The sequence below is a fragment of the Aethalodelphis obliquidens genome, unplaced genomic scaffold, assembly GCF_003676395.1.
Source record: "Aethalodelphis obliquidens isolate GAN/ISIS:26980383/991018 unplaced genomic scaffold, ASM367639v1 scaffold10, whole genome shotgun sequence".
NCBI lineage: Eukaryota > Metazoa > Chordata > Mammalia > Artiodactyla > Delphinidae > Aethalodelphis > Aethalodelphis obliquidens.
In genome coordinates, this window is record NW_020837954.1 from 36,511,241 (window position 1) to 36,538,271 (window position 27,031).

The 27,031-nt window shown below is 38.5% G+C and overlaps 1 protein-coding gene across 2 annotated transcripts in view; it reads right to left on the reverse strand.

Moving 5' to 3' along the window:
• KCNH5 (potassium voltage-gated channel subfamily H member 5) overlaps positions 1 to 27,031 on the reverse strand; it is a 326,164-nt gene that overhangs the window by 205,539 nt on the left and 93,594 nt on the right. The window lies entirely within an intron of this gene.

Here is a 27,031-nt window from a genome sequence, read left to right on the forward strand (position 1 = left end):
AAAAAGGAACCACAGACTAGCAAAAACAATGGATAGATGACATTAATAGTTACATAATTTGCAATACACATATATAAATGGTCAATAAGCATAATAAATACATTCAACCCCACTAATCATTGAAGTATCAGAAATAAAAACAAAAATTTTTTTCAACTATCAAACAGGCAAAAATATTTTAAAATAGACAAAATCAACAATAGAAAGAAACAAAAGAAATGGGCACACTAAAAATATATTGGTAGAGGGCTTCCCTGGTGGCGCAGTGGTTGAGAGTCCGCCTGCCAATGCAGGGGACACGGGTTCGTGCCCCGGTCTGGGAAGATCCCACATGCCGCGGAGCGGCTGGGCCCGTAAGCCATGGCCGCTGAGCCTGCGCGTCCAGAGCCTGTGCTCCACAATGGGAGAGACAAAAACAGAGAAACCCACACAAACCAAAAAAAAAAAAAAAAAAAAATATATATATATATATATATATATATGTAGGGTGTTAAGCTGTTACAACCTTTCAGGTTTGGCACTATATACCCCCCCAAAAAAATATGAATGTCCTTTGTGCCAACAATCCCACTTCCACTCCCCGAAAGGCAACTGTCAACATACCAGAAGATTTGTGGAAATCATGTTTATAATAATACTGTTTATAATGTAAATATTGGAAGTAATTTAAATGTTCATCAATATGGGACTGCTTAAATACATTATGTTACAGCCAAACAGAGCAGTATGACACAACCATTCTAAAATATGGTATACAAAAAAAAAAACCACATGGTATATATTTATAGTCACTGCCGCAGAAAAGACATTCCTAAAACATTGAGAGCATACGAATAGGTTACAAAACAATATGTATAGTATTGTCTTACAAAAAAGCTATAGGTACATGTACATGGAGAAATTTCAGAAAGTGTATTCACCCAAATACCTCTAGGTAGTAGGACTTCAGGTGATATGATCTCTCATTTGTATTTTCTGTATTATTTCAATTGTCTTCAATAGTATGTATTATTTTTATAACCAGAAAAAAATGAAGCTATTTTCATCTTATTAGCAAACAAATATAGCTCCTTCCCTAGAGATGATATTTTAATAACAATGTAATTGCTCTAGGTTTTTTTTTCTGTATGCTTTATAAGGTTAGAAAATCATTCTGGGATTCACAGGGATGAAAAGGAAAACATAAAAAGAAATTACAGTATTGCTGAGATGATTAAACTGAGAGCATCTCACATCCTAGGCTAGAGTAAAACTACCTAACCAAGTCCCATGACTTACAAGCTGGGTGGCTTTCAACAAGTTACTCAATCTGTCTTTGCTCAGTTTCTCTCCCCTGTAAAATATGGGCAATAATATCACTTAACCGAGAAAATTATTATGGGGATGAAATGAGTCAAATTATGTAAAGTACTTAGATTCATACCGGACATCCTAAAAAAATGTCAGCTGTTCACTGTAAAATGAGATACTGTAAAGAATCATCCTTCCCTGTCATGGAAGTACATTAAATATTTACTATTGTTATCATCTACCTGCTCATCATGCATCACCTAAGGACACTGTGAGAGGATGAATCATTTTCTCTGTCTCAGAATACCGAGGGTCAAACAGTCTATTGAACGTGATTAAATTTAAATATAATATCTCCAAACCAAGAGTAGAGAGGTCAGTGAAGGCTTAGGAAGGTAGACCAGACAGCCAAGGTCCCAGGGTATCTAAGGGTGTCCAATTTTGGCAAGATGATATCAGTTACTTTAACAAATCAATAAACTCCTATATAAAACTATTACTAATACCTTGCATTTACACAGTGCATGACAGTTTTCAGGGAGCTTGCCCATCTCCGTAATTGGTTGGCAGTGTTTCTGATCACTGTGCCAGTGCAATGGGGAAATACAGACTGATGCTTGACCAGCACTTTAGGACACCGACTCCCACTGGGGCTAGTGGTACAGGGGAGCTGGAGGTCTAGGAAGAATGGTGGAGAGAAATGTGGAAGAGAAGGCAGATGATAGGAAGAGTAGCCAGGACACTCAGTGTGTGTGCGTAGCAGCAACAGGGCAGGACCCCCCAGAGAATATTTTACATCATCTCTGGAACTGCTCTAGTGAACTTTGGAAAACTTACTCTGAGTGCAGTAAAGAAAACGGGAAGAACCGAGTCTCTCAAGTTAAAGCAGGGATGGAGGGGTGGGGGTCAATTTGTTCATTCACTTATTCCAATGTGCAGAGCACTTTAAGTGCCAGATTACAGTGAGGTGCAAAACCCTCACGGATCATCCAGTGTGGTGCCTGCCTGCTCACCTCCCCCACCCCTCTTCCAGTTCCAGGCTGACCCCTCAGAAATCTTCAACTCTCCAATGCAACTCAAAAACCACTGGACTCAGTGTTGTTTTGTGTTTTGAAAAAACTCCTCACGATAAACTTATTTAGGTTATGTTCCCAAGAAATTAAAATTAGTCTTGAAAATAAGGTTCAGTAAACATGAAATCTGAAACACCAATAAATTATTCAAAGCTGTTAGTTTCTTAAAAATAATTTCACTTCCCTCCCCCTCCCAACAATTTATAATAATTTATCTCATTAGGAACTCAGTTCTGAATGTATAAAATAAGAAAGAAAAATGCTGTCTGAAAATTTAGAAAACAGAGATGCATTACCAAAACTCCCTAAATCAGATGTTATGCACTCACTTATAAATTTATGAACATTCTCATTACACAAAAGAAATCATGCAAACTACGAAAGAGCTTTCTGTTTCAATAAAGCAATTAAGTGCATTAATTGTTCGGTGTTACCACTTAAAGGCAGCACAATTAATTTGTCATTCTACCAATGCCTGTATGCTTTTGTGTGGCTCTCTATCTTTAGCTATCTCAAAGCGCTTTCCCAAACATTTATTTTATTTTTATCCTTTGTTGTGGAGCTGCAAAACATGTTCTGTAGCAGATTAGAGAGGCTGACATTAGTTCAGAAACAAAAAATGGTCAAATGTGGCTCAGCGTGTTTCGTAATTAAACACATTTGCAAGGACGTAGGGCTCCATTTTCGCTCTCTTGCTACCAAAAATCTGCTCATTAATCCAAAGCAAATCAAAAATAGGATCTTAAAAACCTATCATTTCTATGAATAAATGGAAGATAAATTAAGCTTGTTCTTTAAAACACAGGAAAGTATGATTTCTGCTTTCATGACTTTGTGGATAGAATTTCAAAACCCTAACTGATATGTAGCGTCTGACAGACTATTAGTAAGGAGAAGAAAATGCTTTGGCTCATACCTAGAAATTGAAAGCGGTGGAGAAAAGTTTAGAGGCAATTCCAGCCTGGTCTGACCGAGTTTTGCGTCATCAACATCCTGGGAAATCTCCAAAAAGCCACATGATTTTTCATGACCACAAATGACTCCCTAGAGCCACACAGCTCTGGACACAGGAAGAGCAGACAACCAACCTTGGGAAAGCATCACACCAGAGAACCACACAGAAACAGCTCTGCACCGTCTCACTGGCTGTTCTCGAGGCCTTCAGTGAATCAGGGCCGACCTGTCCTTCAGTGTCCACCAGGCTGGTTATGACCTGATTTCAGGATGGGCAAGAACAGATTCTTTCACCTGTCAGCCTTCTGGGCTCAGATACGATGAATAAAATACATCTTAACTTGCCTCCTTTTGACAGAGACAGACACATAGGGGCTGGATTTTGAGTATTATGAGAATATCAACAATAATTTTTTGTGCTTAAAAGTTTAAAACAAAACATGTTCATTATGCATTCTTTCATCTGACCTCATAACAACACTATGACACACATAGGACTGTATGATTATATCTATAACCAAGGCTCTTTTTCTGGTTTATCCCAAGAGACAATGATGAAGAGGACATACATTCTGAGTTCCACCTTACATGAGTTCATTCAGGTACCTAAATTTTACTTCTTCCATATTCAACTTCATAAGGCAGTTTTTCTTTGATATCCCTGAGGTTTGGAGAGCAGGAAAAGGATTCTATTTCATTTTGTATCCTTTGGCCCAGATATCTATATTTATATCTATACCTATCTCTATTAGATAGATAGATAGATAGGCAGATAGATAAAAAAGATAGCCAGACAAGGATAAATATATCTCAGGTATTAAGGCACTGTGGACACATATAAATTTGTATTACATAGTAGATATACATAAATATGAAATGTGTCAAATAAGTGTTTGATTAATAGATGAATAAAGACCTAGAAATTCTTTCTTTTCAGTTAAGCAAAGTGTAATGAGAAGAAAAAAAAAACAAAAACCACATTCTCAACACAATAAGGATGGGCTGACCTGGGTCTCTGGACAACACTTTTTTGGTTAACTTGAAGACCTAGCACCAAGAATAAGAGAGAGAATACCACATAAATTACTCTGTGTTTAACTAAAAAACATATGCTTTCCTATCCCACTTCAAAACTAATTAAGGCACATATTCATTTTAAATCAAAAATAAACCACAAAAGGTTTAAAACAAACTAATGTACAACATTAAACCATATGGGCTTTCTTTTGTGTAAACTGTTCATCTAAATGTTTCTTCTTCCTTTTTGAAAATTCTCCACAAGTACGGTTTTATTTTTTCCCCTGAGTACCATGATGAATATCCTTCAACATTAGTGTCAGCCTAAAATATATATTTATATATAATAAGACATATAATGTTACATAGGATATACATATAGATAATACAGATATTACATATTCATTCTACATCTCACAGGTAGAAGATAGAGCAATTAAAGTATTAACCAACCCCTCCATTGCCCCTGGCACATACACCTGGTGTCTTTAAACCATTAAATTCCCAGTGAGTAGCCATTCTCTTTTGTCCCTATGTTATAGGGATGGTCCATAGTCTGGACCACATAGACACAGTGCCGCCTATAATCAACCCTTGTAGACATAATTCTGGAATCTGAAGTTAGATTTCCAATTATGGATTTCCAGAGACTACGAATAATTGTTTAATGTTTTAGTGCTTTCTGACAAAATATTAAAGAAAGAAATGCCCATATTAAGAAAAATAAAATCTGGAAGAATCAGAGAAAAGACCTCACAGGTACTGACTTTTTTGTTGTTGCTAATGCATAAACCAGAGAAACAGATAAGCTCTTCTTGCCACTACAGGCTTACAAAGGCTTTAAAAATTACAAATGCTACATATTGATCAATACTGGATGAATGTTTCATAAATCCTGGAGTACCATAGAGTAAACATTTCAAAATGTTTCAGGCAGGAAATATTGCAAGTGATTAGTATAGAAGGAAAATAAGGGAGTGAGAGGAGAGAAAAGGATGCAAGGAAGGCAAGAAAGATAGGCTTGCCTCCGCAACCCAACCTTTAATTCTAGGAAGTTAAAGTAATTCAATGCAAAAGAGCCTTATAAGCTAGGAGTACATCTTCATAGCCGTTCTGATTTATGAAACTTTTAGATGCTCTTCAGCACAAAGTACTATGTTGGATTCAGCTAAAGAAGCTGCCAGTATTTCAAAGCCTAAATGGAGAGTTATTGCTATGCAGACAGTAAACTAGATTGTTAACTAGATTGTTAAGAGATCTAAAGTCCCCAAAGAACTAATGTTTGAAAAAATGCTGAGAATAAATAGTAGAAAGAAAGCAGAGCTCCACTATCTTAGTCTGTCTGGGTTGCCATAACAATATACCATAGACTGGGTGGCTTAAACAACAAAAATTTATTTTCTCATAGTTCTGGAGGCTGGTAGTTAAGGCTCCAGCATAGGGTTCTTCCTGGCTTCCAGCAGTCCGCCTTTTGCTGTGTCCTCATATGGTGGAGAAAGAGCTCTGTTGCCTCTTCCTTTTCTTATAAGGGCACAAGTTCTATCAGATCAGGGGCTTCATGCTATGACTTCATTTAACTTCAATTAACCTTAATCATCTCCTTAAAGGCCTTACAGCCAACACAGTCACATGGGGGTTAGGGCTTCAACATATGTGTTTTGGGGAGAAACAATTCAGTTCATAGTACCTGCTTCTTGGGTTGGAGGTCAATGATGATGGATGACACAAAGGATACACAAGTCCTTGACCCCTGCTTGGCCTGTCCTCTACTTCAGGCAGAATGATATTCAGACTAGGACATAGATTATAAAGAGCACTGCTAAGAGAAGACATAAACCCAACAGGAGACAAACTGACTAAAAAAGAAAGCAAAACATCAATAGCTCTAAAAGAGTTGATGTGTTCTGGCCCCATCAGATTTCATCCCAAGACACTGTGGAAAACTTGCCAAAGAGAAAACAGTGCTCTTGTCAAAGATGTTTGAGGAAGAGAGAGATTCCATCAAGATCACCAGTGACCTCCAGACTGAAAAATTCAATGATCAATTCCCAGGTGTCGTCCTGTTTGACTTGTAAGTGGCACTTGCCATGGACGCTCACTCATCTTTCCTTGCCCTCAGGACACTTTACTTCTAGATTTCTTCCTACCTCCAAAGCACCCTTTCCCATCTCTTTGCTGGTTTCACCTTGTCTTCCTGACCACTAAATATCTGAATGCCCCAGGGCTTAGTTCTTAGACCGCTTCTCTAACTACATTCAATCCTGTGGAGTTCAACCAGTCTCACCCAGACTTTAAATATCAGCTCGATACCAACAATTCTCAAATGTGTATGTTTCCAGCCAGAATCTCTCCCCTGAAATCCAGACTTCTCACCCAACTGCCTATTAGACATCTTATATGTCTAACAAACATCCCAAACTTACATCTTGTCAAAATTTAACTCCTCATTCTACATCTCACTCAAAAAAGCAAAAAACCTTTCTGCTTTCCCCATAATCATCTCCATCCCTACCTGTGCAGAGAACCAAAAACAAAAATAAATAACTTGGTATCCTCCTTAATTTCTCTCTTCCTTTTACAGCCCACATCAACAGATGAGTGGATAAAGAAGATGTGGAGATATATATATATATACATATACATACACTGGAATATTCACCATAAAGAAGAATGAAATCCTGCTATTTGCAGCAACATGGGTGGAGCTAGAGAATACTGTGCTTAGTGAAATAAGTCAGACAGAGAAAGACAAATACCGTAAGTTATCACTTACATGTGGAATCTAAAAAAAAAAAAAAAGAATATATATGCAAAACATAAACAGACTCACAGATATAGAAAACAAACTAGTGGTTACCAAAGGGGAGAGGGAATGTGGGAGAAACAAATCAGGAGTTTGGGATTAAGAGTAGTTTACACAAACTACTATGTATAAAATAGAGAAGCAATAAGGACGTATTATATAGCACAGGGGATTCTAGCCATCATCTTGTAATAACTTTTGATGGAGTATAATCTGCAAAAATACTGAATCACTATGCTGGCACACCTAAAGTTAATATAATATTGTAAATCAACTGTATTTTAATTTAAAAATGCACCATGTCTGATTTTCAAAATGTAACTAGGACCTACCCACTGCCCTCTATCTCCACTGCTACTATCTTTATCCAAGCCACCATCACCTCTCACTAAAATTACTGCAAGAATGTCCCTGAATTGTCTCTTCCATCCCTTGTCACCTAAAGTTAACTTTCAACACAGTGGCCAGAGTGATCCTGTTAAAATGCAAATTCATGTCATTGTCTGCTCAGAACACTCTTGAGGTTCCCGTCCACAAAATAACATAGTCTCCAGGGCTCTGAATGATCAGGTCCCATTACCTTTCTGACCTCATCCCACACCATTTTCTCCCTTCTTCATTCCAGAAATTCTGGCTACTTGATTTATAATGAGGACACAGCCTTTAATCATAATGCCTCTAAAGCTTACTTTTTACCACTAACCATGATGATTTTTATTAGTCAGGCTTCTCTTGATTAAAATTTATGTATTCAAAGTTCTATCTGACAACAGAAAAGCTCCACATAACACAATAGTGAAATATTTCATTTTTACTCCTGCTCAGCTGGTAGGCCTGTAGTCTGTAAACCTACTTAGGATTTCAGACTCAAGCCAAATATTTTAAAGGTAGTGCTCCTATAACAATGTTCACAAGCTAGAGCTTCACAGGAATCCCAGTGATTTTCACTGCAAAGCAGCTTTCATCAACGGCACATATGTTCCCATCCCACACTGACTGCCTCAGTGAAGTATTCCAACTGACAGTATTTCAGAGCAAATACAAACTGAGAAACACCAGTAACAGGTTTATCAACAAAATCCAAACATCACTGTGCTGAATTCACTGTGGACTATAGAATGCTGTTTGTTAAAGGCTGATAGAAGAGGAATTTAGCCCTGATTGACTTAAATTTAGGCCACAGTACTGAGAGTGGCTTTTTCTTTCACCCCTTTATTGCCAACCACTTCTAGTCCTAAGAGTATAACAGAATCTTGACTTTAAGAAACTGAATATATTTTGGTCTGGCTTCATCCATGATACTGATAAATTTTATGCCTCCCTTTAATTCTAAAGTATAAACCTACATGAAAAGGTTAGACCCACCCCCACCCAATTCAATCTAGCTAATGACAGAGTATTTGATCATTTCTACAGTGTCATTCTATATATTTAAGGGATTGGAAAAAGATGCTCTGCTGGAGATGAGCTTGAGGACTAATGTAGTATAAGAGAAAGCTTGGCTCTAATGAATACAGGGGGAAAGAATGCCAGAGAGAATGACTGAGCAGAGATTGTCACAACAGCACAGGACTTCCAAAGATCAGGGACCATAGAGCATAGCTGAGAGGCCAAGCAGACAGTGGAGTAGACTTACAGGTTAAGTAGACAGATATTAAAGCAGTGGACTTCTGATGGGTTTAGTAAGGATGGGATATTCCCTACTAACCAAGTAGCTTTGAGACAAATGGTAAATAGCAGTGAAAATTTTTAGATCAAGAGCTGTATAAATCTGGATAATAAACAAAGGAAAGAGAAGAACCAGCATAACTGAGAGAACCATGCAAAAAGACAGAAGGGCTCAGCCAATATGGTCAATATGGAGGATTGTCCACATGCATGTGCCTCTGCTTCTTCTCAAAACTCCACAAAATAAACAGTAAATGGATTCTTTAAACTGTGATGCTACAAGGACAAAGAAAATAGGAGAACACACAACAACAAAAACTTCTGAAACTGGAAAGCATAGGACAAGTAGTAACTGACTTAGCAGATCCAAGAAAGCCGAATCTTAAACCAGCACAGGGAAAGCCAAGAACCAAACTGATCTGCAGTACAGAACCTCCAATATCCCAGGAATTGCTACCACCAGATACTTCTGGAAGTGAGGGGGCAAAAGGGAGCTGAAAATGGAGGATTTGTTGAAAGTCTGTTGAAAAAGTAGATGGATATCCATCTCCCAGATGCCTTCTTAATTCCACAGAGCTGGGCAATTGTCCATTTCACACCTCAGCTGAAGACTAGGGAGAGTCTCAAGTAGGGGTAGCTACTGAAATCAGGGGGATTATTTGAAAGTGTACAAACTGAATGTCAACCCCCTAGCTTATTTCCACATTCAGCTCCCAGAAAGCTGGAAGCAAGGAATATCCAGACTAGAAATTGGAAAAATTCCTCTCTGGGAAAATGGGCGGCCCAACAGAAATGAAGTAAAAAATAGTGATGTTGAGTATTCCCCACAAAATGACCCAATCAGATCTCCCTACATTAAGGCCACAGTCACAAATTCAGCCATAAAAAGAAAGCCAGGATTCCTAGACATCTGCATAAAGCCTCCTACATGAGAAACAGAGACCAAAACCAACAAACCAAAAATCAACTCAAAGGAAACAGAGACTATGTGAGCATATGAAAACTGTATATAAACTCTCTTACATCCTCAGAGAGAAAAGAGGAGATTTTGAAGTTATGAAACAAAAACAGCATGTTTTAAGAAGGAACAAAGATAAAGCTCGAGAGCTCTTGGAAACTAACATAGGCTAGGAGAAAAAGAAATTCAACAGAAGGATTAGAAAATGAGCTTGAGGAAAACGTCTAGACCATAGAGTGAAAAAAAAAGACAAAATTACAGAAAATCATAGAAAGGGGATGAGAAAATTAGAAAATCAATCCAGAAGACTCGACTTCCAAACAGTAGGAGTTTCAATAAAGATAAGAAAAAGGAGGAACTGTCAAGAAAATAACTCAAGAAAATTTCCCAGGAGTGAAAAATAGGTCTATCCAAATGATGAAACATGCCCATTGAGAATCTAGAAAAGTGGATGAAAACAGAACCAAAGAAAAAGACATCACCATAGTATTTCCTAATACCGGGTACCAAAAGATTTTAAAGGTTTCCAGAAAGAAGAGAGAAAAATATATTATTTACAAGCATCAAGATTTGAATTGATCTGACACCAAAAGCAAAAGCAATAAAAGCAAAAATAAGCAAGTGGGACTACAACAAAATAAAAATCTTCTGACCAGCAAAGGAAACCATCAACAAAATGAAAATACAACCTATTGAATGGGAGAAAATATTTGCAACTCAGATATCTTTTAAGGGGTTAATATTCAAAATATATAAAGAACTCATACAACTGCAAAAAAAAAAATTCAATTTAAATATGGGGCAGAAGATCTGAATAGACATTTTTCCAAAGAAGACAAACAAATGGCCAACAGGTACATGAAAAGATGCTCAACATCACTAATCATCAGGAAAATGCAAATTAAAAACACAATGAGATATCACCTCACACCAGTTAAAATGGCGATTACAAAGAAGTCAAGAAATAACAAGTGTTGGTGAGGATGTGGAGAAAAGAGAATCATTGTGTACTGTTGCTGGGAATTAAATTGGTGCAGCCACTATGGAAAACAGTACAAATATTCCTCAAAAAATTAAAAACAGAAGTACCAGATGATCTAGCCATTCCACTTCTGGGTGTTTATCTGAAGAAAATAAAAACACTAACTGGAAAAGATATATGCATCCCCATGTTCACTGTAGCATTATTTACAACAGCCAAGATATAGAAACAAACCTTAGTGCCCATCAGTGGACAAATGGAGAAAGAAAATGTGGTATATATATGTAATAGAATATTATTCAACCATGAAAAAATGAAATCCTGCCCCCCCCCCAAAAAAAACTGAAAAAAACCCTGAAAAAACCAAGCTCACAGATACAGATAATAGATTGGTTGGTGGCAGTTGTCAGAGACAGAGGGTAGGGGTGGGAGAACTGGGTGAAGGGAGTCAAAAGATACAAACTTCTAGTTATAAAATAAGTCATGGTGATGTAAGGTACAGTGTGATGACTATAATATCATATTGCATATTTGAAAGTTGCTAACAGAGAAGATGTTAAAAGTTCTCATCACAAGAAATAAAATTTTTTGTAACTATGTAAGGTAATGGATGTTAACTAGACTAATTGTGATGATCATTTCACAATATATACAAATACCAAATCATTATGCTATATACCTGAAACTAATAAAAATATTATAGGCCATTATACTTCAATCTAAAAAATAAAAAGACTTGACTGGAATCAGTCTTCTGAATAGTTCCATTCAAAATTCAAAAGAGGAATGACCCAAAATTCAGACATAAAATCATTTCTAACCTTTAAATCTCTACCTAGAAGAACTCTCAATTAAGTGTAAGGATAAATGAAAGCCATTTAAAAACATGTATAATCCTCCCCCCGCCCAAATATCTTTTATCTATCCTTTCTCTGAAGGCTAATATTGTTAAGAGTTGTTTCTTGAAAATAGACAGAGAAAACAAGGAGTCCATAAAAGAGAAAAGCAAAGGGAATCCTGAAGATCATGGATGAAGGGAGGTATCAGGCTGAGAGCTGTGGATCAGACTCCAGAGATTAGGTCAGAATAGTCAGAAGGCTCCAAGAAAGGTGCCTCCAAAGACAAGATGTTGATCCCTACCTAATATGAGCATATTGAGAAAGAGCTACACAATACAGGAGACTTTGGCAATGAAATAAAGAGAAGCACATGGAAAACTAAGAAAATAATTGGATGACCATAATTACCCTGGGGAAAACCAAATGTGGCATGGGAACACACAACTCAGATAGAAATAGTGTTTGCAAGTCATAAAAATGAACACAGACTACTGATTCAATCAAATGCATGATCTAAATATACTGAGAAGATAGAAAATTGGAAATGTATATATGTGTACAAAGTGGTGGTTAAGGGACGGGTGCATTTTCCAAAGATGTAAGTCAATAGCTAATGACTGAAACTGAAAATCCTCTCCAATAATCATGGTATTTAGAGGAAAAAAAGATAAATATTACCCCAAAAGTAAAAGTATTTTAAAGTAGTCTCTGGGAAATGGGAAAAGGCGTGGAGAAAAGTAAACCTCTATTTTTCAAAATAAACCTTAAAGTACTATTTGACTCTTTATGTGTATGTACTACTTTGATGTAAAAATTAAATTAAGAAAAAAAGAAAACAGGCAGATAATCTGAATTACCTTGCAAATTAAATTAAAAAGAAGCCAGGAACACCAGAGGTTCAGAAAATATTTGGGATTTCCGTCCCTTCCTCTGTGTGGCTTGGGTTCTTTCTTGTTTATCTCAGCTGTCTTGTCTGGTGCTGTCATATTAACCAACTTCCATTACAATCACCTTTTTTTCCTCTGGGAATTTCTCTCTAATGACTAAACTAACAGAGTCACACAGCTATAGGAAGCCTCTCACCAAACATCAAAATCCAGTAAAATCTCTCTTTGGATGAATGGAAACACTTTCCATTATCTTAACTGTTTTAAGATGCATATTTCTCTAAAATACACTTATATGATTTTCTTTCTTTAGCAAACAAAAACCAAAAAATGATCATCTCTGCTTCTGACCTAAGTTGAAAGAGTCCTAACCTTATGTTGTCTCTATAGAACAGAATATTCAAACTTTATCATCAAATTCTGTCTATGGTACAAATGGTTGTTTCCAAACCACTTAAATTCCCAGGTGGTTTCCCTCTATAAGCAAAGAAAAGAAAGAGATTGGGAGTGTGGCAAATTCATTCACTTATGCCAGAAACTCACTTATGATTGAGGATGAGGAACACGTGAGATTGTGTGTGTGTGTATGTGCGCACACACACAAACATACATACACGCACACACAGTATTTTCGTCCCTCTAATCCCTTGCTCTTCCTAATGGCCCCTCTGCCATCCTCCCACTGAAACAGTGGCAGTCACTTTTCAAGGGAAGTGTAAATACAGCTGAGAACAAAGAAAGCAGCATAGCTTTGAATTTCAAATTAGACATTTTTCAATCCCATAGCCAAAACAATAATCTTGAAAGCATAGATTTCCTTTGCAAGTGCCAGGCCCCTGAGACAGCAAATGGCTTTTTTGTTGTTACTCTTATTGTGCTTTGTTTTTACTGTTAAATCTTAGCTCTTTTCCCAGAAAACATGGGGTCAGAGGAAGGGGCAGTGAAACCTAGGTGGGCAGAATGGAAAGAAATATAGGTGAAAAAAAGAAACCTAAAATAGGTTGAGAGGAAATCTGAAAACAACAGGGAAGTGTATCTTACTTCCCATCCAGAATTCTGGGACATGACAGACACAGAGTGACAGGTACAACCACAGGACAGATGCAGCATCAAAGGGCACTTTGAAAGGTAGAAAAGAGTAGGGGGGTGTGGGTCACAAACTAAGTGAGCTCTGTTACAGAAAACTGAAGTCAATCACATATTCATATATCTAAGTTTTATTGTATATCTATTTAAACCCAACACCAAAATCTCAGTTCTGGAGAACCAGTATGGTTTTGCTTTGCTCTTAATTTACAACTTTTCACATATGGAGTACCAAAATCCATTCATTCATTTCTAAAGAATTTGTTGAGCACCTACTATGTTCCTGTTACAACAGAGATACAGAGTTGAATCAAACAGACAAGCTCCCTGTCTTCCTGGCTCCCATTCTAGCTGGAGAGACAAGCAGTAAATATATAAAGAATCAAAAACTATAATTACAGACCATAATAAAGGGATAATGGGATATAAATAAAGGGCAGGGATACTTTAGACAGGCTTTGGAAGAAGGTTCTCATGGCAGGAAACCAGAGAAAGGGGGCATGAATCATCAATCCCTGATTATTTTCCCACCATAGAGGTAGGAAGAAAAAAACTATCCTTCTGGAAGAGTCTCTTCCCTCTTGGCATCATCACCTTAGCTCCTTTCTGCCCCTGCCTGCCAAGCAGCACCCCATGCTCCGAATGCTTTCTCCACCCTCCTTCGAAATCTCAGCATCTCTTTTCTCTTCATTGTGACAGTGAGCTAGTTTGTCAGCACAGCACATGTCTGTGCTGACATGCTGATGGGGGCTAGAGACTTCCACCGTTCAGAGAACAAAATGACAGTTTCACGGGGGCCTTCTGAAGGGAAGGACCCGCAAAGCAGGGATCATCAGGCAAAGTGATCAGGGACATATCTGAAAGATGGCTGGCTCCCTTAAATCACTCCTGGTAGGGAGACACTGCTCAGCCTATCAGGAGAGCTGCCCTTGATCTTTCAATAATTTGTTGCCAGTATCACAGTGTTCAATATTTAAGAGACAGACAGAGTATAATGATCCAACAAAGCAACAGAGAAGAAATAGCCAGAGCAGTGGGAGGGGAACCAGGGAGAGAGAAACATCAAAGAAGCTGTGAGAGATGACATTAGTAGAGCCATTTAAAATAGAGCCAGAACAACCATTCCAGAGGAATAACCTTGTATGTCCCATTTTCTGTACCTCTGAACTGGACCAATCTGCCACCATTCCAAGAAGTAAGCAAAAGAAACCAGAATATCCTGTCTATTGAAAGGATTGATAAATGAACATTTACCTAGTGACTACGTCACCTGACCAATCAATGAAGTACAAATCTAGCTTTTCATCATCTTGTACCAATGAACACTTCTAAAAAACAACAACTTACCTCATCTTCCTTTCTTTCTCATGAGAGAAAACCCTGAGCCCCTCTCATATAATCAGAACACTATTTGGGTTTCCACCTATATCTGTATACGCTCAATCGTAATTCTTTTATCCCAAATAAACACTTTGCCTCTTGAACTGGATTCTTGTTTTTTAGGTCGACAAAGCCAAGGGAGATGTCTCTATATGCATGAAAAGGTGTTTGTGAAATTTGGCAAATGTACTTTGAGAGGTGGTACAGGAGAAGAAGTCTACTTTCAATAGGTAGAAAATGGAGATAAGAAAGTAAAGACACATGCTTTAGGAAGCCTACTTAAAATGGGGAGAATTGGTCAATAGTCAATAGTTAAAGAGAGTGCAAAGTCAAGTGTTTTATTCACATACGTGTATTTTTTTTAGGATTGAAGAGACATGACCATGTTTATGGGCTGATGAGAAAGAGCCAGTAGAATGACAGAGAGATGGACAACACAGAAAAAAGAAGGGCAAAAAATTGGAGGAAATAAAATATCAAGAGACAAAGCATATCTATGTCCACACCCAAGACCACTTCACAGGAACTCTGGGTTCATATATGTAACTGCCCATTAGACATGACAAATGACCATGCACAACTTAGCTTCACAGTTGTTTGTACCAAAAGCCTAAAAGTAGATGCTGACCTTCACTTTCTCTCATACCCTCACATTTTATTGGTCCTAACCATTTGTCCAGAATCTAATCAATTCTAACTACTACCACCATCATCTCTCACCTTGACTATTATTAACCTGTCTGCCCTCTTGCATCCTTGTCCCCTTATAGCTCATTTTCCACGCAGCAGCCAGATTGATCTTTATAAAACATAAGACAAATCATACCACTCTTTGGCCCCAAACCTTCAAAAGTCCCCCCATCTGAGTCAGAAGAAAAGCCACTACCTTGGCCTGCGAGGTTTTGTGCATGTTGCCGGCCCCCTCCCTCTCACCCCCACCCCTCCTCTACCCTGCCTTTGTCAGAAGGGGGTCAGGAACGAAAGGAGTGCATGTTTGCTACAGTTGTCCTTTCTTTTTCAGAGAAATAAAAGGAGGGCCATCTGCTGAGATGGAGAAGGGTCGTCATAGGTTTAGAGAAGTGGAAGGAAAACATTGCGAGTTGCATAAGAATAGCTGCTCAGCAAACGTGAGCAGGAGATGACCTAAAATAAGTAAAGATCCCTAAGGTTGTGAACCATGCATTTTAGTGGCACCTATTCACAGGGCTGTGTGGTTTATTCCAGCTTGTGCTCAGCAATCCTGTAACAGGAGCAAAAGAGGCCGGTAGATCCAGATTGGGAATTGTTTAGGGATGATGGAATCTAGAGAGTCAGTGTGAGTAATGGTGGGGAGAGGTGAAGGGAAGTGATGTGATTCTCAAGACTGGCCCTGCTAAGGGAAGGAGTTGGGGGAACACACCTATTATGAAGGTCCTCTGAGGCCTTTTCTAAGGAATCTGACAGGCAAACACATACGCAGCTCAGTATAAGAAAAGTTCCCAATGTCTTGGCTTCCACCCCATAAGGCTCATTAAAAGAGTCAACACTAGACCTGTCTGTTTTGCTAAAGTCTAACCAGAGGCATGAATTTAAGTTTCCTTCCCTTACAGATTCATTTTAAATCTGTAAGTCTCCCAAATTAGACTTTCACATATTAAGCCTTTTGGGGGTTGTTAAACATAAATTTGACTTTAAAGAAGAGAGGATCTAAAAGGGTAGTTCCAGAGCTATCTCCAGAGAGAATTTTTAAAAGCCTCCAATATTTCCAGAGAGTCAACCTGGATATAGTTCTCATCCCATAGAAATCTTCTTTCCTACACACGCAGCCCAAACCCAAGACCGTGAGCCTGGCACCTGAACTCCAAGGGAGGCCTACCTCAGTCACCACAATTTTTGTAAAAATTAAATAAGTAGGTTAGAAGCAGTCACTTGGGAACTAGTTGGCTTAAAAACTGCCCCAAAGAAAATCCCCTCTTGGAGCATTCCAAAGCAGTTCTTAAATCCATGCATAAACGTCTTTGGGAATGATATTTATCTTAACATGTTCTAAATATATTCATCTATGGACTTGTTAGTCCTTCAACCTGTGGGAAAAAATCTAACTATTTTATCTCCAGCAAAATTTAAATCATATGTCCACTGATCCTTGATACTACTTATGTAAGGATCATGCAAGTCCCCAGGGCTCTCTACGGCAGAGCACCACTTCTCCTACAAGGTAACAACCTGCCCCTGGCAATATACATTCACAGAAATCAAAACTAAATTTATTCTAAGGTCCCAAATCATCTTGTAGTCATCAGTAAATAAAATTCTCCCCTGACTAAAATGCCTGTTCTTAGAAAGTGGGATTTCATAAAAACTTCTCTCAAAGTCAGTTTTTTGTTTTCTATTTTGTAACATGAAAGGAAACTCCACGCATATATAATACACCTAATAATCTAATTTAAATATATTTTATTGAACTTGAAAGTTGATTCAGATAAAAGCAACACTGGTAGTGAAAAATACTGTACAAGCATAGTCTACCTGCACTAGGTTAACGGCTACTGATTAAAATTATTTTCCTTCACATAGAAAAAAAAAAAGACTTAGAGCTCATAAAGACAAATGCCCCTGTGGCTCTCTCCCTTCAACTAACCAATGAAACTACTCATGGAAGGTCACATGGCCTCCTAATTCCAGTCAGATCGCCCCTGATTCAATATCCATTGTCTTGCTGTTCCCCCTTACTTCTTCAAGTTCTCTCTCATTCTTTGTTAGCAACAAACCCTTCTTCTGGATCCATGCTTCCTTTTTACCCCTCTGGGTTCTCTTCCTAACCTCTCTGGCTCTCCTTCCTCCAGGGTCCACCCTTGGTCAGCTTCATTCTGACTCTATCTTGCATGCTCTTGACATCAATTCCTTTTTCTACACTGTGATTCCTCAAGAGATTTCTCAGTGCCTCATGTCTCTGGAACCCAAAAGCCACACTTCTTACTTCTATCACTTCTAACCTCATGGACATCTCTAACAAATGACTTGAAGACCCCTCACACTCAACATGTCCAAAAAAGAACTGCACTCTTGCCCCAGTAATACCTGCCCCTTCTTTCTCATCTTAGAAAAGAGCTTTGTCTTTCACTCAGCTGAATTAGCCAGAAATCTACAAGTCCTTTTGAACTCTTCCTTCTACCATATCTCACTCATTCGTTTGATCACCATAACAACTTAAAACAATGTTTCAGCAACTTTACATACAATCTTTTACTGAGTATTTCAAATAACTCTGTAATGTAGGGACTATTATCTCTCTTTTACAGACGAGGGTTTAGATGACTGATGTAAATTCTTAACAAGTGATAAAAAAAAAGAAGATCGAACCTAGATTTGTCTGACTCCAAAGTCCATGGTCTTTTCACAGCCAATACTGTCTGTGCTAGACCATGGGAAACGATGGGTCATGTGCCAAATACCACCTGCTTAAAGCTTTACTGGAACACAGCTCTGCTCATTGGTTTGTGTACTGTCTATGGCTGCTTTAGCACCACAGCAGCACAATGAGTAGTTGCAGCAGAGACATTATGGCCCTTGAAACCTAAGACAGTTACAATCTGGCCCTTTACAGAAAAATAAAATAAAAAAAGATTTTACCGATTCTAAGCCATACCATCATCCTTCCTATCCCTGCCACCTCATTTATGTCTTCCTAGATTACTGCCACAGCCCCCAATTTGCTTCTCTGCCCACAGCCTGTATCTCCGCCAATCTATCTTCTGCACTGAAGAATAAAATCCTTCTTCTTTAGCTCATAACCTTTAGGATAAAAGACAAACTCCTTCTCAAGCTATACAAAGCCTTTTGGCACCTTGGTTCCTTTCTTCCTCCCCATCCACATCTACTTTCTCTTCAAGCCAAAGTGAAATACACGGAGTACAGCAGAAAAGGCCAACCCAGTTCATTCCTATGTTTTTTCACATGGGTTCTCTTTACCTAGAAAGTACCTAAATCCTGCCTCATTCACAGACTTGTTTTTGTATTCTGAGCTCAAGAGTCACTTTCTCCTAGAAACCTTCCTGGATTCCTCAGGCTGAGGCAGGTGAACTTGTTTATTCATTTGTTTATTCAACATATGTTTAATTAGCACAGCTACCAACTAGGCACAATACTTTGTGCTAAAAATACAATAAACAGGACAAGCAGAGACTCTGTTCTTACCAGCCTTACTCTTCAGCCCAAGTTCCTTATTCACCTGTTCAAAGTCTTAGCTCTTAGTTCAAAGTACAAAAAGAGATGAGATAAAGATAGAGATAGAGATGGAGATGGAGAGGGAGATGGAGATGGAGAGATAGGGTCCGGGATGATGATGGGGACTGAGATGGGAATGGAGATGGGGTTGAAAAGAAGGAGAGAAGGAGAGAGAGAGAGGATTCAGTGATATTTTTTTGTCTGACATGCACCATACCGCTAACTTATTGAGGGCTAGGAAGTATCCAGGCTGTCTCCCTAATACCAATAACTACCAGAACACCTGGCATAATGCTGAATGAATTCAATAATTTTGAGTAATACAGGGACACAAGGTAGTTCCAGAGACCAAATCCTTGCACAGAGGTGGGCTACTTAATAGGCGAATGAGAAAATTTCCTGTTGTTTTCTGGGAAAACTCAAACTTTGTAGAATCTGAGAGGTTTTGTGAAAATGTGACTAGGCATAAAAAGAAATATGAGTATAAAAGAACATTCCTGCGAAAGATACAAGTTCTGTTTTGAATAAGACAGGGAGTAAAGTCCACTTCACAGTCTTTTTCAAACTACTGGACCGTACATCTGAAACTACTAAACCATAAAAAACGGTGCCTATAACCCTGAACTTTGAGCTCCACGAAATATTTTTCTTCATGGGATACTCAGCTCATTAAAGAAAAGAGAAGAGAAAAAGAAGAAGTCTTTTTTACAAGCAGGGGTAAAGCAGATACAAAGAATTGACCCAGTTTCTAAAATAAACATTAAGCTTAAAGCTCTCTCCATCTGGTTAAAACTAAAACCAGAATTAAAAATCAGTATGTTCACACTCCATTTCCTACCTACACCACAATAGTGAGGGCAAGAAAAATTTTAACATATAACTTAATATTATATCTGTGTCACCTAAAGTTTCATGTTAAGATTTGTAAAGAAACTTTTTTTTAATTTTGGAGAAGTGTAACAACTCACTTTTAAACTGCCTAGATATCCATCCAGGCCAAATATCCTTCAGAGTCCCCACTGGGCACTCTCCCTGGGGTCTATTCCTATGCCCTGAGGCAAATGCCTTTCAGTCTTCCTAGCTTCTATATGGAAAAACACTGCTCTTTCCAAAAGTATAATTTTATTCTCCATAATATTCCCTGAAGTTCTTCCCTCTAAACTCTTTATTAAATATATTCCATATAAGACACATCTTATTCTCCATAAAACAAGATATGCACTGTATATGAAAAGCCCTAAAACTTTTAAGTGACACCCCTTCCTTTTCCATATTAACCTCATCTCCAATAACCAGTCCAATTCTAAGGACAGTGGCATAACTGCGCTAACCGAATTTTAGATATACAGAATGTTAGTACTGAAAGGAACCTGAAAAGTCATTTATCTCAAATCTGCATTTCACACTTGAAAAAATTAAAACCCAAAGAGATCCAAAAACCATCCAAGGTCACACAGCCCTTTGCTCCACCTTATTCTGTATTCTCCCAATCTCTGAGTCTCACCATCTTGTATTTATTTCCATTTCCTATTGAGGGGGTGAGGGCAATGCCCATAATCTCAGTTTGGCTTTTATCTGAACCCCACAGAGAGTGCTAACTGAGCCCATGAACTGGAGAATATGATGTGTGGCATCAGTCTCCGATGTGTGATGCTGAGTGACCAGTGTGTAACTAAGTGCTCCCTGGTGGCTCTTAACCACCCACGTGGAGATTCAAATTTCCTGTCATACACATCCCACTCCCCTGCTATTCTTCTAAATGTGCTAAACCATTTGCCAGTGAATTACAGAAAGTCCTTAGACTGTTTGAGCTGTCATGGATTACATCCTATTTAAAAATTGCAGATTAGCATTATTATAACTGGGTTTCTTCTCTACCAATTAAACCCCAGCAATTTTCATATTTGTAGTTTTTCATTTTGCTTTGCTTTACTTTTAAGGACTTAGTTTGGATGGCATCCTACCAGGACAAATTCTGAGTGTCATATACCATGTGAGGTAGGCTGCCTCAATTTAGCAACTAAGCAGACGACAATGCAAAGAGTGAAAAATGTTTTTAAATAAAATAAATACCCAAATACTTATAGTCCTTTGAAATATACTATCTACATGTTTACTAATGTATTTAATATTTTATAGTATATTAAAACAAAACAAAGCAAACAAAAGCAAACTAATTTATGGTTGGACATGATTTATGGCAAAAAGTTATTCACATTTTTATTTTGTTTCTTTTTTTATAAAATTGTAGTGAAATATGCAAATGTAAAGTTTTTTATAATTGTTGGATTAAACTAAAATATTTTATGTGATTATTTAGTAACGAAGAAGGAGCTTTTGCTCCTTCAATTGCTCCTAAGCAATTGCTTTCTTGATAAATCCTCTTTAAAAGAGGATTCATAAAAATACATTAAGACAAAAAGGATAATCATATCAGAATATTCCAATTCACATTCCTTTGTTTTATAGCCATCAAAACAAATCATCAGTGTATGAAGGTGCTTTCTAAATAGAAGCAAAATCAGTCAGCCTGCTAATCTTTGGGGAAAAAAAGAATGTTACTAGGGGCTCAATAATAAGATTATATAAATGAAATGGATTTGAAAATATTTCAGGAAGGCATCACTAAGTATTTACTGAGCAAATTAGCAGAGATCACCCACATCTTGATCTAAAAAATAAGGCAGGCTATTCTCCACAACTGCTGCAGAACTAAACTTCGAAAATGCTCTTTTTCACAAAAGCCCTTTAGTAGTGAATTTCGTGAATATCAGCAGAGTAGTCAGGTTCACTCAGAACTGCCTGTCCTGGGGTAGTAATGGCTGCTACCAGAACCAAGGAGTGCACTCAAGGCACAGAGCATGCCAAAACTAAGAGAAGACAAATTTGAGGTAAAAAACACATGGTGGTAGGCGTATGTAAGAAACAACCCTTCCAGATCTGGAATCTGAGCAGGAGGGTTCTCTACCTTGAGGGAATGTAGGAACAAAGGGTATAAGCCTAAGAAATCCCTAGACAGCAGGTAAGAGAAATACTCTGGGATCCTGCTGACATAGAAGGGATCAAGGGGAAACATAAGGTGACTGGGATTGAAGGGAGGCCGTGGTCATAAACTTTGTTTGAAGATTTGTCTGATATCAACAAGGAGACCTTTGAGACTGTGGTCCAGGACAGAGCCTACATGCAATTTAGCATCAGGGGGAAATCTAACAGGGAAGAGCGAATTCTGACTCCACGTTGGTTCTGTTTCTTTAACTTTTACCTTTGCTTTTCGCTTTTCATTGCTTTTCTTATCATAATCACTACCTACAGCTGTAAGTATACATAATGGCCTGCCACAGGGAACCCTGACCCTCTGCCTGACAAACTAAAAGGACTTTGTTCAGCTCACAGAGAGACATTCTGACCCTGCCCACCTGTGAATGGCTGCAGAAAAGAAGAAATTAATACATCCCCTCCCTGATGCAGGCCAAGCAAGAAGATTTTGCAAGACAAATGGCCTTTTTACTTTTCTTCCTCAACTCTTCCCCTCTCTGTTCTATAAAAGAAACTGGCATCCAGACCCCATAAGATGTTTTTTTGGGTACACTAGTCCGCCATCTTCTCGGTCTGCCGTCTTTCCTTGCCTCAACACCTCGTTTACCGATTTATTGGCCTGTCTCGCGGTGAACAGAGCGAGCTTGGACTCAGTAACAGAAAGAACCGAGGAGTCTCAGAGGAAAGGCCATTAAAGAAAGAGGAGGGCTCAGAAAATCTCTAGGAACTGGAATTGCTGCCACTGAAATTTTTAAATTTTGCTGGAAGGCACAAAAATTTCAGATGACTTTCTCCAGAAAAATGAAGCTATCATTTATAAGCCGTGATTACTTTCTCAATAGAAAATAGGCACTTGGTATCTCCAACAACTTTTTGACAAAACATCTTTCTCAGTTATTGAGTTATAAGGTTACAAGTGGTGCTTCTCAAATAGCCAGCACAGATTGACTAGATCCTAGCACAGCTGAAAGCATAAACCAGTTTTCTATCTCCCTCTTCCCTTACTCCCCTTCTCCATCACACACACACACACACACACACACACACACACACAGCAGGGCTCTATGGGGCTCCCAGGCACAGAGGCCTTTTTGTCCCCCGTTTCTTATAGGCAAGACTGCAGCCTCCATGACCTTCCCTGAGTTCCAAAGGGCAGATTCGAACAGTTGCAGCCAGGAAACCACCTGAGGCAAGATTAAAGGGACCAGAGAAGCTCATCAAGATTAGGAGAGTGACCACCTGAGACCCTGCACACACCCTCATCTTGTCAGCAACCCCACCCTTTTGAAACTGCAGAAGAAAGAAGAATGCAGGACTGTTACCACCTTGATCCTTATCACATACCCTTGACCATGAGCCCTGACTATAAGACCTCTCCCTATTCCCCAGGGAGCGGGGCACAGTTCTTGAGGTGCTACCCTGATGTGTTCCCCTCTTTGTCTGGCAAAGAATAAAGCCACCCTTTCTTTCTCCTCCAAAACTCTGTCTCTGTATCTCATTTTGGCATCAGTGTACGGGGAGCCAAGATTTTGGCAACACTATCTCAGGAAAAAAATCATTCTAGGATCACAAACAGCTGAAATGGCCACATTTGGTTGATATTTTGTGCATGTGTGTCTAATTAGTTTGGAATTGTGGGAAGTTACTGCAATACTTCATGGGTCTTAACAGTTTTCTATCAGCTTCTTGGGTTGTTGCAAAGGAAATATTCCATGAAATTACTAAGGACCCAAGAACTAAGAAGGAAATTAAAAGGCATCTCCTTGGAACACTCTGGCTATAGAAGCTGGATTTGTTCAGAGGCATAAAAAGAAAACCAAATTCGACAGGTAAAAGATGTCAGATATTGGTTTATTCAGGTGTTGAAAGGAGATAGCAGAAACTCAGGAAGAAAAGGATCCACTTTATGACCAGAACTTCATATTGAAATTAAGACAGGAACTGACGAAGAGAGGAGAAAGAAAGTTTGATATAGCAATATAATTAGCCATACATGAAGTAGAGAAGAATGGGACCAACTCTGAACTAAATGAAGTTTTGAAAACTCAACTGAATCTGTGTGAAAATTTCCAATGTAGGTAAATTCAGAACGTAGATGGTAAAAAAAAAAAAAAAAAAAAAAAAAAATTGGTGGGAGAAAGGGTTGTTGGTGCTTCTAATGACTAGCCTCTCAGAACTTATTATCAGGCCTCATGAAAGACAAGATTGGGGCAATCCAGCTGAAGAAGCTGCTACACTACCACAGGCAGACAATACAGGTGAGCTCACCAGGGCTTTCACAAAGGAATCATGGCTAAAATTCAAAAAGTGTGCATTTTTCTGGCATGTATATTCATCAGAGACCTAACTGGGGTGGATTCAATGACAGGAGATTCTTATTATAATCATCAGGGACATATTCAGCTTCATTCATTCATACAACAAATTTAGATTGAGCATGGCATTAAGAATTATTTAGAAGTTGAGTATATAGAGGCAAAAAAGGTAGACAAAGGCCCTAGTGTCATGGAGCTTACATTCTGAAGAAAAGAAAAACAGAGTAAACATGGTTTCAGGTCTTGGTAGATACAATGAAGAAAAAGATTAAAGGGAAGAGAATAAGAGTGATTGGCATTGTGGTAGTTTTTTATAGGAGGGTGGCATTGAGTAGAATTTCTAAAGAAGTGGTTTGAATGGAGTATTTTGAAGGTAAAGCCAATAAACTTGTTATGAATAGATGTAATACAGGAGAAAAACAGGAAACTAGGATGATTCCCAAGTTTTGGGGCCTGAGAAAGTAAATAATGGTGTCCTTCAACTCTACATAGATTTTATTTTTCTGTTATTCTCTTGCTGAAAATCAAACTACACTAGTATGTCTACTCTGCGAAATAGTTTGACAATTTCTTTAAAAAAATAAATAGACACTATATGTCCCAGAAATCTCTTTTCTGGGTATTTATCCCAGAGAACTAAAAACCTATGTCCAAACAAAAAACTACACACAAACGTGCATGGAAGTTTTATAGTAATAGCCAAAAATTAGAAAGAATCAAAATATCCTTCAATAGATGAATGATTAAACAGCAGTATATCCAAACCATGGAATACTACTCAGGAATAAGAAGGAACAAACTATTAATACACTCAACAACTCAGATGGATCTCAAGGGACTTAGGCTGAGTGGAAAAGGCCAATTTCAAAAAATCACATTTTGCATGATTCCATTTATATAGCATTTTCAAAATTACAAAATTATATAGATAAAGAACAGATCAGTAGTTGCCAGGGTTAGGGAGGCTTGGGGGAAGCCCATCAGTGTGACATGAGGGAGATCTCTGTGGTAATGGATCAATTCTGTGTCTTGATTTCAATGGTGGTTACAGAATCTACACATGTGATAAAACAACACAGAACTATATACACACATGGTACCAATGCCAATGTTGATCTTGTACTAGAGTCATATAAGATACAACTATTGGAGGAAACTAAGGGAAGGGCACAAAGGCCCTCACTATACTGTCTTTACAACTTCCAGTGAATCTGTAATTCAAAATAATTTTTTTAATCTAACTATGCTCAAGTATAAGGCAAAATGCATTATATAAATATTAAAAGTAGTACAGTAATAAATATTATATCTGACAAAACGTTGTCTTCTGAATTTATAAAGCACCACTTTTGCCAATACATCTTACCACTTTCAGTGTGTAGGCAGTAGTTTAATTAAGAGATCATCAAGATCTCTTTGTAAGAACATTTTCCTCCTAAAAGCCTCTGGAGGAAACAGCACTTGGAATTCTCACTCTCCCTCTGTTACTTTTAAGCAGTGAAGAGAACCTGTGTGTTCTTGTTTCTGTACCTGTACAAAGGAGTACAGAAGGCTAAACAACTGTTAACATTGGTGACCAATAGCCTGCAGACATTATGAACTCTGAAAAGTACCTTGTTTAGACCCAAGATACTGACATTTCACGAGTCAGCCGACATTCCTGGACTCTAACATTTTTCCCATTAGTGTCATAATATAAAATTCTATAATGTGGAATCTCAAAAAGGATGGCTTAGACCAAAAACCAATTACCATGACCCAGAGGCTTAAAAGGTGCTAAGAACACTAATCATAACTCCAGTCCTGGGACTTCCCTGGTGATCCAGTGGTTAAGAATCCGGCTTCAATGCAGGGGACACAGGTTTGATCCCTGGTCGGGAAACTAAGACGCCACATGCCGCTGGACAACTAAGATCCCACATGCCACGGGGCAACTAAGCCCCCGCACTGCAACTACTGAGCCCGCACGCTCTGGAGCCCATGCGCCACAACTAGAGAGAAGCCTGCACACCACAACTAGAAAAGCCCGCGTGCCGCAACAAAAGATCCCGTGTGGGGGTTCCCTGGTGGCGCAGTGGTTGGGAGTCTGCCTGCGGATGCGGGGGACACGGGTTCGTGCCCCGGTCCAGGAGGGTCCCACGTGCCGCGGAGCGGCTGGGCCCGTGAGCCATGGCCACTGAGCCTGCCGTCCGGAGCCTGTGCTCCGCAATGGGAGAGGCCACAACAGTGAGAGGCCCAAGTACTGCAAAAAACAAACAAACAAACAAACAAAAAACTCCAGTCCTAAGGTTACTCTAGGTCTCAGAACTAGGCTTGGATAAATCATCAAAGTCAACGTGAGGGTGTGTATGGTGATGAAGTCCCCCTCAAAAAACTCCTTTTTCATCATTTTCTTTTGTATGTATTTCCTTAATTCTGATCTTCTGTATCATCCAGTCTCAGTCTGAGTTTAGAATACTTGGTCCTTCACTCCTGTAGAGAGAATTCTACTCCCAAGATCATCATCAAGACATTTAGTACTCAGGTCTGTATGCTAT